Source organism: Elgaria multicarinata, chromosome 4 (assembly GCF_023053635.1).
Source record: "Elgaria multicarinata webbii isolate HBS135686 ecotype San Diego chromosome 4, rElgMul1.1.pri, whole genome shotgun sequence".
In the NCBI taxonomy this organism is placed as follows: domain Eukaryota; kingdom Metazoa; phylum Chordata; class Lepidosauria; order Squamata; family Anguidae; genus Elgaria; species Elgaria multicarinata.
In genome coordinates this window covers 111967009-111979166 of record NC_086174.1, presented here as the reverse complement: position 1 = coordinate 111979166, position 12158 = coordinate 111967009, and the positions used below count along the sequence as shown (strand labels likewise).

Genomic DNA, 12158 nt, shown 5'->3' with positions numbered 1-12158 from the left:
TCCGTACTGCTTGGGTATCTGTGTAAATGGACCTTATTATTACTCATTGAGGGGTGCATTTAGTGATGTGATTTGGATGCATTTCATTTTCATCAGCTGTGCAATGCCATGTCTATGCCTCTGTTGTAATACTGAAAATGGGGAAAACGAGGAAAGAGTCCATCATGTTTTAGAATGCAGTTTGGCTTAACATTGTTGGGACTTCAACATTCTAATAATAATAAATAATAATATATTTATTTGTTACCCGCCACTCCCTCTGGATTGAGTCAGGGTACAACACATTCTACGTTTCAGTGGCTTCCTCTTGTTCATTTAGTTGCCTCTGAAGAATTCAAGGTTCTTTGCTAAAAAAGTATCAACCCCACCCCACCCCCCAGAATCCCTTTCTACAAGATGAGAGTTCAATCCACGGACTTCAGTGCAAATACATGAATTTGCGCAGCACTCTAAAATGAACACACCCCTTTCCTTTTGTTGGGCCTGCAGAGAGCTAGAGTTTGATTTCTCCCTACTTGGAGTTTAACTATGCATTAAGCACAGTTGCGTTTTTTTTAAAGGCAGCTTTTGAAGGGGTGATTGAAAATAGAGGTGTGGGAGAGAGGACTCACCCTTTCCCAAAACATCTATCTATATATAAAACACTTAGGTATGTTTCCGTAAAGGCTTCAGCTGATACAGGTTGCTAAGCAATAGTAACATGTAACGTCAGCTGATACAGGTTGCTAAGCCCCTCGCCCGACTCCTCCGGGCTTTCCAAGGTAATCCTACCCCCTTTCTGCCTCTTCGCTCCCCCCCCCCATGAAGGGGCCCTTGGTGGCCAGGTGGGAGGCCACTCGCCTGCTGCGAGCCGAGGCCCCGGCCTAATCTCATGTGAGCTGGGCGGGCGGGCCCAAGGCTGACAGGAACCCCAGGGAGAGAGTCCGGATCATGAGGGAGGCACGACCGAGGCCCTTGGTGGCCAGGTGGGAGGCCGCTTGCCTGCTGAGAGCTGGGCGGGTGGCCCAAGGCTGACAGGAACCCCGGGGAGAGGGTTCCTCTGCTCCCCCTCCCCCTGACCTCCCTGCCCCCAGGTCTGCCAGATGGTGCTGTATCAGCGGCCTCCAAGCAGCCCGCGCCCCCGCGATGATATTTAATTAATAAACTTTAAGATATGCTACAACGGTGTATGTTACGCTGGGTACAGCTAGTACATATATAATTGGCAGAGTGCGGTACTTAAATGCTTACTCCAGACATGAAGCTTTGTATAAGAAATCTATTTCCGTGTTCAAGGAGAAACTGGAGTTTCTCCAGAAACTGGAGTTTCCGTGTTAAAGGAGAAACCTTTCAGAAACTGGAGGAAATTAGACTGGGTTCAAGGTGAATCTCTTCTCTCTGTGACCCCTGGATCTATTCCTGTCAGAGGACAGGCTGTTCTCAGTCTAGTAAAGTTAGCCCAGAAACTACAACCATTTATAGCATGGGTAACTCTATGCAAAGGTATAACTTTGGGGTCTTTGCTGTGGATCATCCTTGTGGAGTTCCCAGAAGGGAAAACAGAGCTCAGGCTTCGGGACTTAACCCAGAAAAAGAGTTTTTATTAAAAGGCAATAAAGAGATACAATCACAGTCATGTTACGAAAACCTCTCCCAGAGGGGAGGGAGGGAAATTCGAGGGGGCTGCAGCAAGCTGAAGGAGAGAGGGTGGGGGAAGGCAAAGGTGAAAAGGAGGAGAGGAAATGAGCTATTGTCATGTCTACTGAGATGCACAGAGTATTCCAAGAAGCAGGATGAATCCAAAGACAGGGAGAGCAGGTATTCTCAGGTCACTATAGTGTTAAAGTCAGGCAGGATTGTGGGAGGCAAAGGTGTAAGGGTGAAAACTTGGAAGCTAGAGGCTTCCAAGAGTGAGTGTCTACCTTAAGCCTAGACAGCACCGGGTTGCTGCCACATTAAGCAAAACCCAGAGCTTTCTCTGCTGCAGGGTGGCAGTGGCTAATGCCGATGCAGCAGGAGGGCATGGGGTTCCCAGTGGCTATGTGGCTTGCCAGCCCACCCTCTGCCCAGGCTTTTGGCGATCAATCAGGGGTTGCCTTCCACCTGGGAACACCTCCGCATTGACGCTGGAGTGAGGTTAGACGCTGGAAGAGCCGTGTTCACCACACTCCAGCCTAAAGTTGGGGTAAGTCCCTGACTTTAAATATGCACAGCTTTGCAGGAAAGCCCCGCAGTGGCTTTGAGGTGGCTGCTGTGTTGTAGAACTGACGCAGTGCCACCGTGCACAGCGCTTTAAGAGTGTACAGAAAGCCCCTTGATCTCAGAAAGTCGGCTTAGTCCAAAAGTAGTTATAGAATAAGAAAAGAAAAGTAAAACAACAAGATGTCTGCTGAACAGGATTTTGTAGGGAGCAAACGAGGTAGTGATGGCAAGTCTAAGTGGGTGTGTTTGGCGATGGGCATTGGCCAATGAGTGAGTGAGGCATTGCTCTGACTACATCAGAAAGTGAGGGATTTGGGTTTTGTGTGTCCAGCTGTTCCATAGCTCAGGGTGCCTAGGGCTTGGATACGCTCTTTTCCATTTCAATAGGGGGTAGCAGCTAGGTCTAGGATGAAGCATCCTTGTCTCGGGCTTGGAGGAATCCCTCTCCTCACCTTTGTAGGGCCATTCTTGCCCCACAAAGACAGCGGAAGAATATCTGATTTTCAGGAGAATCAAAGTCATGCCGCCTTCAGGGGGCTGCACTTACTTTTTAATGAAATAGCCAAATTTGTTTTTCCATTTTTCCCCTTTCCTTTTCACTGTTAAAAAATTGCAACTGTCTAGCTTTACTATTTCTTAGGCTTTAATTGGTTTCTTAAAATAAGTCATTTTGAAGGGGGGACTTCAGATGGTCTTGTGAGATTCCAAGTTGATGACAATCGGCCTGGCTAGAATTCACTAACAGTCCGACTTCTGATCTCTGATACTTTACCATTTGTTTTCTTTTTGAGAAAAGTAACAACGCAGCATGAGTAGGTTTAAAGGGAAGGAGTCGTTTTATTGCCACATCTCCCTCTTTTGTCCACCAAATATTCAAAAACATGTTTCATACATTCTGTGCAGTTCACATATTAGCATCAGTAAAAAGTCCCTGACTTCCAGAGATAAACATGGTAGAACTACAATGTTGCCATTATATTTGTATCTGTATTACATCCCTTTCTATGCTTGCTCATGGACACTATCCTGTAAAAATTAAAGATGGTGGAAGCAACAAACAGCACAAATAGAGAGATCTGAAGCAACCCTGTTTCCCATTGCTTCAGATTTCAATTGCACCGGCACACCTTAGTTTATTCTGTTCTCAGGCCATGGCTTTGCTCTACCTATATGGCCTGGTAGTCCCAGAAGTAATGAGACATTTTAATCAACAAGCCAGGAGACTCGAAATACTTACATCTCAACTAATTTGGCCCATTTTGTTTCATTGGCATAAAATGGCTTGGATCAACCATATCATCTTACGTGCGTTATGGATTGGTCCACTTCATCTGCAGAAAGGTCTCTTCTCTGTAGCCAGGATAGAGAATTGCTTCCATTAGGCAGAAGCTGCCATTGAACATGTCATTGAACAGATGATAAGAAGATGCGTTCCCAATGTTCATTCTAATCATAACCTCTCCTATCATGATAGCTTTCTGCATAATTTACATTGCCATTTTATCATCACTTCCATGTAATTAATTAGTCATGTCAGGAAAGGGCACTTGTGTGATTTGTGGCCTCTGCTCATCAATTTTAAAATCTGAAAATGCAATGCCAATGATTGTTGGAAGCATAATAAAAGAGAGGAAAGACTGCCAAGGCAATTAAGGGAATTGTTTAACTAGGAAATTACTTACCAAACTACCATAATACAAATAGACCTTCTAGTTTCCATTTACTGTGGGGACTCGGATCAACTTCTGACTTTTCTGGAGACAGTTTATCTTCAGAATATTTCCCACTTCAACAGGCAGATGAATTTGTTTCAGATCATTTTTTACCAGGCTTTACGCAGTTCACACCTTCTGAACCAAACACAGACTCAAGAGCAATCAGCGGCTGAAGTCCATACATTTCCTAGGGACTGTCTTCACGGCACCGGGCTGGCATGCTCCACCACCAAACCCCATGCTATCTCTGGTGCATGGTGGCAGCAAGTTGTCCTTACGGGCTTTCCAGCGGTCATTAGGCTCACTGGGCTCACCCCCTCCGCTGGCTTCTGGTGATCAATAGGAGATCGCCTTCCACCCAGGAATGCCCCCAGAGTGGCTCCAAGTGAGGACAGACTGGCGAAAGAGCCAGGCTAACCTCTTTCTGGCTGGAAAAGTCAGGGTAAGCTGCACATCTTCACCTCTTTGCCCCGGGGTGGCTTCGAATCTGTGACTGCGTCATCTAACCGATGCAGCACGTATTTGGAGCCACCCTGGGGCAAAGACAACATCAAGACAGCCCCTAGTTTGCAATGTGATTCATGGATCAATAAAAATGTGTTTAACATCATGCATACATTTGAAAAAATGCCCATGAGAAAATGAATGCTTTTTGAAAAATGCCTAAATTAGTTTGAATTAATGGAATAAGAATGTGTACATTTCAAAAACGCAGACAATTTATGCTTTCATTGGGAAAATACACACAAAAATGGGCAGGGATTTTCATGCGAGAAGAAAGAACAAAGCTCACAATCTGATGCAGAGTCGAGTTGGAATGATCTTCAAAATAGAATTTGGAGAATTTTGGCAAGCTCTGGTTTTGCTAATTCTCACATCCCTACAGGCAGAACACTGATAAAGTTGGAGTGATCAAATATTACTTCAAACATTCATTTGAAGGGTTGTTAGTGGCTCCTCTTTGATCTTGTAATTTTAGTGCAAGCATCAAATGGACCTTGCCAAATTAGACCTATTGCAGAAAAAATATAGGCCTATAGAATCATAGACTCATAGAATAGCAGAGTTGGAAGGGGCCTACAAGGCCATCGAGTCCAACCCCCTGCTCAATGCAGGAATCCACCCTAAAGCATCCCTGACAGATAGTTGTCCAGCTGCCTCTTGAATGCCTCTAGTGTGGGAGAGCCCACAACCTCCCTAGGTAGCTGATTCCACCGTCACACTGCTCTAACAGTTAGGAAGTTTTTCCTGATGTCCAGCCGGAATCTGGCTTCCTTTAACTTGAGCCCGTTATTCCGTGTCCTGCACTCTGGGAGGATCGAGAAGAGATCCTGGCCCTCCTCTGTGTGACAACCTTTTAAGTATTTGAAGAGTGCTATCAAGTCTCCCCTTAGTCTTCTCTTCTCCAGGCTAAACATGCCCAGTCCTTTCAGTCTCTCTTCATAGGGCTTTGTTTCTAGACCTCTGATCATCCTGGTTGCCCTATTGCTATAACTGTACTCACATACAGAGTTTGGAGGTGGTGGCAGGAAGGCACTAATCTGAGTCATTTGGAATTCATTTCAATCCTGTTCTAAACATAATAATCACTGCGCTGGATCCAAAGAACCATCAGCAGAAGGAAAATAGATGTTAGCGCTGTCTTGCATAGTCTTGTGTAAGTGTTAATGGAAGAGTACAACCACTGCTATAATAAGTATAGCAATGGCCATGCAGCCGAATATATCAGACTGAGTTTCATGTCTCATGCAGTGTTCTAATGCAAGGTGTAAAACAGCCTTTCTGTAAGTAGACGACACCTTCAAATCCAACCCAGGGTTTTTAAAGATGTTGTTGAACCATTAATATGAATAATTTCAATTGTATTTTGGCATAGGTCGGAGTCATTGCGGTAAATAATACTCCATGATGTAAAGGACAAAACTTCCACAAATAGTATGTGGGATCTAACTGATCCCGCTGTTTTTAAAACCTAAAGGGAATGGAACATTAACACACGTATAACATAATCATAATAGTTACAAAACAGTGCAATAATCATGAATTATAAATTGCCGGTAACAACAACAAATCTCATTAATCTTGCAGCCGTAGCCATTAGCCCATGCTCCCTGAGCAGCCTCTGTAAAATCGCCACATGTCACAGTTTCATGAGGAGGACAGTCAAACTCGTTACATAAAGCCACCTGTTTCTTGTATTGACTGCAGAGAGATGGCCCCTGTTTCTTCTCTTAGTGCCAGAAGTGGGAGCCCCTGGCACAGTTTTAACTAGTGCTGCGGCAAATACGCCTTCTGCATTTTTTTTCAGCTATTCTAATTCAATTTAATAGAAAAGAAGTTGCATTTGAAATGCTTTCCAAGGAAGAACATGTTGGTGAGATTCTCTTGGGTGGGCTGCTGGGGTTTTTGCACTTACTTCCATTAGAAAACAGCTGAATCCACAGTGGTGGCTGAGTCTGAAGAACTCCCTCCCCCAAGACTTCCTGGACCCCGCTTGCCGAGCCATGGGCACTCTCAAACCCATTTCCCAAGCAGAAGCATGCCCAGCAACTGAGTCCTGTTGCCACCCTTCTGCATACCTAGCTACCATTTGCATAAAAATGGCAGTTCATGGATTTCCGTAAAAGTACTGTTCCACTAATGGTGGCCTTAAAGGGGCCATTTACGGCTGCCATTTGTGCAACATTACTTTTACAGAAATGCCCGATCTGCAAAACGTCAACCTGCCCGGTCACTGAGGTCATCCGATGGCATGCTCCACATAGACCCATCCTCCGATTGGGAGTGCACCAGGGGAAGAGCCTTCAGCGTGGTGGCCTCCCTCCTGTGGAATTCTCTGCCTCTGGAGGTCAGGCAGGCGCCAACTTTGTATTCCTTCCAGCCCCTCCTGAAAATGTTGTCATTCCAGGAAGCCTTCCTTTAACGACCAGCTGCAATTTATTTTGCACTTTGATTCTTTTTAAAAATCTACTTTCAGAGTGTTTTTATCTGTTTTTATTCTATTTTATCTTGTTTGCTGCTCTGACACTTTGAATGGGGAGCGGTATATAAATATTGTAAATTTAAAAAAAAATGGCAGCTCCCCCTCGTCAGGCACATGGGATCTTGGCAAGCGAGTCCAGGTATGTGCAGGGGCTTGGCAAGCAGGTTGGGGGGACATGAGGCAGCTTGGTGACCGCCTGGAAAGACCGGACAGCGGTGAGACCACCCATCCCTAGGCTGAGTGTGTGGGAGGGTGAGTGTCCCATCTTTCATTGTACAATCATCTCTCTGGCAGTCTGCAGACATCTCAGCTCCCCATGCTTTCATTAAACCCCAGGAAAAGACATCATGATGAGGTAACTCCTCCCAGGGCCTTTTTCAGATCAGGAAGCACAGGTAAACCAGGGATGCTGCAGAGCAATAGAAAAATGTGCAAGAAAAAAATATAGCCCCTTCATCCACCTTGCAACAACAGGTTATGCTCAAAAACACCACCAAAAGAAATGCCCCCCCCAAAAAAATCCTAAAGCACCCTGAGAATGAGGCAGAAAAACAGAAACCTTTTCCACAGAGGAAGAAAACTTTCAGGAAACGGGAGGACAGATTTTGGCAGAGCGCTAGTTTTGGTGCTGCCCCTCCCAAGGTTCCAGGCAAGCTGGCTCTATCCCTAGACTCAACCCAAGGTTTGATCAACTCTAGACCCAGTTCTACTGGGAAGAGATATCCTTTGGGATATTCACCCTATCATGGATCGTTCAGCTTCCAAACGATGTAGGCACTTAAAAATGCAATGTGTTCTACATTTGAAAAATATGCTGCATTGGCCTCTGTTTGTTTTTTATATTTACTGTAAGCTGTTCAGAGAACATTTGGCTATATGCAAATGCCATAAATAAATAAATGCATTTGGAAGTGTATGTGCAGTCCACCTGGTCACAGATATCCACATCACCTTTAGTCTTTTTATAATATTGTTGATTTCAGACTTGGGTTTGTTGTCTGAGTGTGCTAGCTTCATCTTTATGCATTGAACAAAGAAGAATCACTGTCATTTCTCTGGTACATCACTAACAAGAGTCAGAAAACAAAAACTCTTGGGGGGGGGATGCTGCTGTTTATACCTCCAGATTTGCAGCAGGGATTGTTTGTTTGGTTTATTTTCAGAGTGCCAACCAGAGTCAGATTTTTGTTTTAGCAACTTCCCTGGCTAGCGGCACAGAAATGAAAAGGTTATGTTACGATAGTTCATCTGCAACGTTGAAAATGTGGTGTTAGTTTATCAACCACTGTCTAGCCTAGATTCCAATTATATGCTAATAGAGGCAGTCTTAGAACTGTTAGGGCCTCCTGTTGCTGACCCACCAGAGTAGGGCCAGGTATCATCTCTGTGAATGATGCAATGATAGAAGATTTCAGCAACAAGGTCCTTCCTATAAGCATGTTGTCTGCCTGTCTGTGCGGTTGTGAAACGTTGTTATTGTGTGTAGACTGCTCAGGTAGTGTGTGCTACGGTTGCAAGGTCTGTGAGATTTGTTGCTGTTGTTACTAGTAATTTAAAAGTTACGGTTACAAACTTATGGGAGGGAAACTGTCTTTGTTTGCTTTGTTTTTAAATCTGGAACAGGAAAAGAGTGGGGGAGAAATGCCATTGCTCCCTCCCTTCTACCCTGCCAGCCCTAGACCAGCAGGGCTTTGGTGTTTTCAGAGGCTTTGACATCAGAGCTTCCCATCAAACCAGAAGTAAGATTTACCCCTTTCCCTGGGGGTTATAAACATATGGGGCACCATTGACCCCGATATCAATTGTATCATACTAAATAGACAGAACAGGTTTGGAGCAAACCAACTGCAAGCACGGCAAATTAATAATGACTTTAAACAGAAGTTGGTGGGGTCACTTTGAACTTTAAGACCTTATGCACATGGCTTTTCAGTTGTCTCGGGGCTCATCTACACCGGGCAGGACATTCCACTATGACAGCAGTGTATACAACAGGCAGGAGCCACACTACTGCTTTATAGTGGTATTGAAGTGCACTGACAACTGTCAGGGGCCATTGACACATACCATATACCACTTTCATAACACTTTCATAGCGTTATATCCTGCTTGGTGTAGATGTGTCAAGGGCCCCAACAATTGTCAGTGCACTTCAATACCACTATAAAGCAGTAGTGTGGCTCCTGCCTTTTAAATGCACCGCTTTCGTACCACTTTCATAGTGGAATATCCTGCTTGGTGTAGATGAGCCCCCAGTCATTCCAAAAGGGGTAGAATTGAGGTGGTCTCCTGAAACACCACATAGCAATTCATACCTTGTCATGCTTGAGGGATACCTGGAACATGGAGTTGGGAAGACTGACCAAAAATGTTTTATAATGTTTTGCTTATAATATTAGGGTGCATTTGATGCCACTTGTCAATAGAGTTAAAGCAACCTTTTCAGTTCAGAAACTGCAGTTAAATTGTTTACGTTTCTGAAAACCTGTTCAGATGACACGCTATGCCACACTGGTTAAGCCTTTTGAGCTAAACGTTATGGCTTAGCATGTCGTGTGAACCATTCCGCACCACGGCATAACCATGCTCACTAACCATTTACTGCAAAAGGGTTAGCAGCCTAACCATGGCTTAGCATGTTGTCTGAACAGTCCCAGAGAGTGCAATCCTACTCGATTGGTGCTCTTTAGATGGAGGAGTCTGAGTCCAGAGCCTTCTGCCCATCCAAAGACCGACCAGCAAGAGCCTGAGCCAGGCCGGGCAGGTGGAACAATGGGGGCATTTTTGCCTCCCATTCCACCTTAAAACGAGTCTTCAGTTAGATGGGCTTATGTTGCTGTGGGTAAGACTGGCAATGGAGAGGCTTGTGGTCTAGCATATCCACATCTCTCCTCTCCGCTCTCCATCCTCCCCACCATTACACACCATTTCCTCCCTGCCTGACCCTTTTCCGAGGTTGCAACAGTGGCCTCAGAAGAGGAGCCTAAAAGGTCCTAGCTGTGGTAATGGCCGGGTGGGTAGGTGAGAATCCACACCATTCGATAGCCCTTGGTATGCCCTCCCAGGAAGCACAGGATTACTCTGTGAGTCACTAAAGGCTAAAACCTTCGCTCATGCCATCTCCACATATTACATACCAACTGTTCGTCACATAGCTGATGGGAGGAAATGTATACATTTGTTGAATACAGAAGGATCATGGGTTAACCTAGACACCTACAGATTGCCAATATACACTGTTTTGCCAACAACTCAGAGCTCCTTTAGACAGGATGGGGGGGTCATGTTTCCTTATCGTAGCTCTGCTTCCTGCTTCTCTTCCGCATTTGCAACAAGCTAAAATTACACAAGGAAGAGAGCAGCCACCACATGGCCCATACAGTTCAATGGGACAGCACCCTCTAGTGGGCATTTTATAGCACAGCTTCACCTGCACAGAGCAGGAAATCCCAACAAATACCAACATTTCAAAAGAGTTGGGGTTTCTGTGGCTTAATTTCTGATGCTAAAATGGGGAAATGGAGTGGGAGATGCGCAGGAGGCTGACATCGTTGTCAAAATGAGCTACGGACATCCGTGAGTGGCCTGTCACAAGCGTGCTATAAAATGTGTGTTTAAAGAAGCTCTCAGTCAAATGCTAAATTAATCAGCCATGTCTAAAAATATACACCTGTGAGTAATTCTTTAAAAACTGATAAGTGTGTTGAAGTGATATTCACACAGGCAAATGATTGTTTAAAAACACCTAGTCCAAATGTGGACACATCTGTTTAATACCAGCCAAATATTGAGTCAGTCACAGAAGGAGAAAAGCAGTACAGACTTTACACTTGACAACCATGTCTAGGAGTGTCTATATGGTCCATAGGTCCAAAAGAAATCACATAGAGAACAGTAGTAGTCAAGCACATCTTGATTCGTTTGAGAACAAGTCATGTGATGGTGAGAACAAGGAGGTAGTTTGCAATTCCATTGGACATATGCAAATTAGTCCATATTTCAGGAGTAGCGTGTAATACAAACAGCATACTGCATTATCCCATAAACCATAATGCACTTGAGATCTTAGGAAGCCCTTCTGGCATGCCATCACAGCACTGGCGTTCACTTGTTTTTCACAAACACACTCTCATCTGGCCATTTTATGTCTTGACGGATTGAAGCTGGTTCAACTTCCTCGGCTTCAAAGGAAATCACTTGGAGTGCACTTCTTCCGTTCAAAGTGCTCAGTTTTCCTGACAAAATCATTTTGCATCCTTTTGAACTGGGTTGTGCTTTGAAAGAGTGCATCCAGACAACTGTTCTTATTTAAAGCAAATTACTTTGAAAGAAAGCAGTGACTTCCCAGGTGTTTTGATTAATAGATGAAGGGAGAGGGAACGCATCTGGGAGAAGGTGTAGATCGTTGCAAGGCACCTCCAAATTAAGCACATCTCTTTCTTCTAATGATGTAGGAAAATGCACCCAAAAAGGAAAAGAAAAAAGGAAGGAAGGAAGAACATATCTTCCCTCCTAGCTTTGTATCACACACAGACGTCCTCGGGGAGAAAGAATAGCTCATTCAAAAAGTGTGGTGTAAACAAACTCCCCAACAAAATGCTGTGATATTAAGAATGTGATCAAGCAAACATGCTTGGATGTATATGCTGTTAAAAATCAACAGGACTTACCAAAGGGGTTTAGTATTGAGATGAGCAAAAATAACATCAGGTCAAACTTGTCTTAAGAAGCAGCAGGGTCCAGTTTGTATGTTTGTCCTTGGTGGTGATGAAGAGTTGAAGCGGAGGTGCAGCCTGTGCCCCTCCCCTCTGCCACGCAGATAGAGGCAAGTGTGAATCAGACCCTTCACATGAACAGCTGATCATGCAAGAGTGCGTTTGACTCCCCCCACTCCCGTCACCCAAATAAGCCAGCAAAGATCTTAAGAACTGGACCGCTGTGCAATTGGACCTCCACGTAGCAGCCCTACCTCACACATGACTAGGGTGGCCAGTAACGCATTGCCAAAAAAAGAAGAAATGCATCACAAAAAAGGGGGACAAAAGAAGGTACCAATTTGCATAACATTTCCATACGCAAATGTATATGTGTAAGTACAAATGTAGAAATAATAACAGAAATACAATACATCTCATCATCATGGAGAGGACTGTCTAGGTGGCCAGCGTGCCTGCTCAGTCTCTTGTCCGGGTGCTCACTGTTGATGGGGTAGCTTCAAGGCCCCTGCTCACCCTTTTTATGCTTCTATGACTTTAACCCAGACATGGACTGGACACTGT

General features: G+C 44.6%; 1 protein-coding gene across 7 annotated transcripts in view; it reads left to right on the top strand.

Annotated features, from left to right (window-relative positions):
* ADGRB3 (adhesion G protein-coupled receptor B3) overlaps positions 1–12158 on the top strand; it is a 545908-nt gene that overhangs the window by 510917 nt on the left and 22833 nt on the right. The gene's annotated exons all lie outside the window — the stretch shown is intronic.